Genomic DNA, 458 nt, shown 5'->3' on the forward strand with positions numbered 1-458 from the left:
AAGATCAATGTTCTGTGTATATAGTTGCTTGCTCATGTTTGGACAAATTTATCAAAATACTGTGTCAGTGTAACGGGCCATTGCTTCTGATTTAAGGTGTTTGCAGGATACTGTTGCAGTTTCTTAATATAAATCTTTTGGAATCCGAAACCATGGCAGGAGCCCATCTGCTCATGTGTTCCTGACTATAGATGCCGAGCATTTACTTGATCAGTAATAATACTCATGCATCAGTTCGTTCATTGCTTCATTCATCACGGGAACACTTGAATCCACAATTGACCAGTTCCCAAAGACAGTGGCTTCATGGCTCAGCAATGCTTAAAGCGTCACGCTGGTGTCGCAAGGTCATGTGTTCAGATCCCGTTGAAGTCTTAAAGTTTTCAGGCTTTTTTGTGTAATTGCGAAAATTGCTTTCATGACTGCAAGGATCATAACTTCACTTGTGTTTTCACTTA

This window comes from Montipora capricornis, chromosome 3 (genome assembly GCF_036669925.1).
Source record: "Montipora capricornis isolate CH-2021 chromosome 3, ASM3666992v2, whole genome shotgun sequence".
Taxonomy (NCBI): Eukaryota; Metazoa; Cnidaria; class Anthozoa; order Scleractinia; family Acroporidae; genus Montipora; species Montipora capricornis.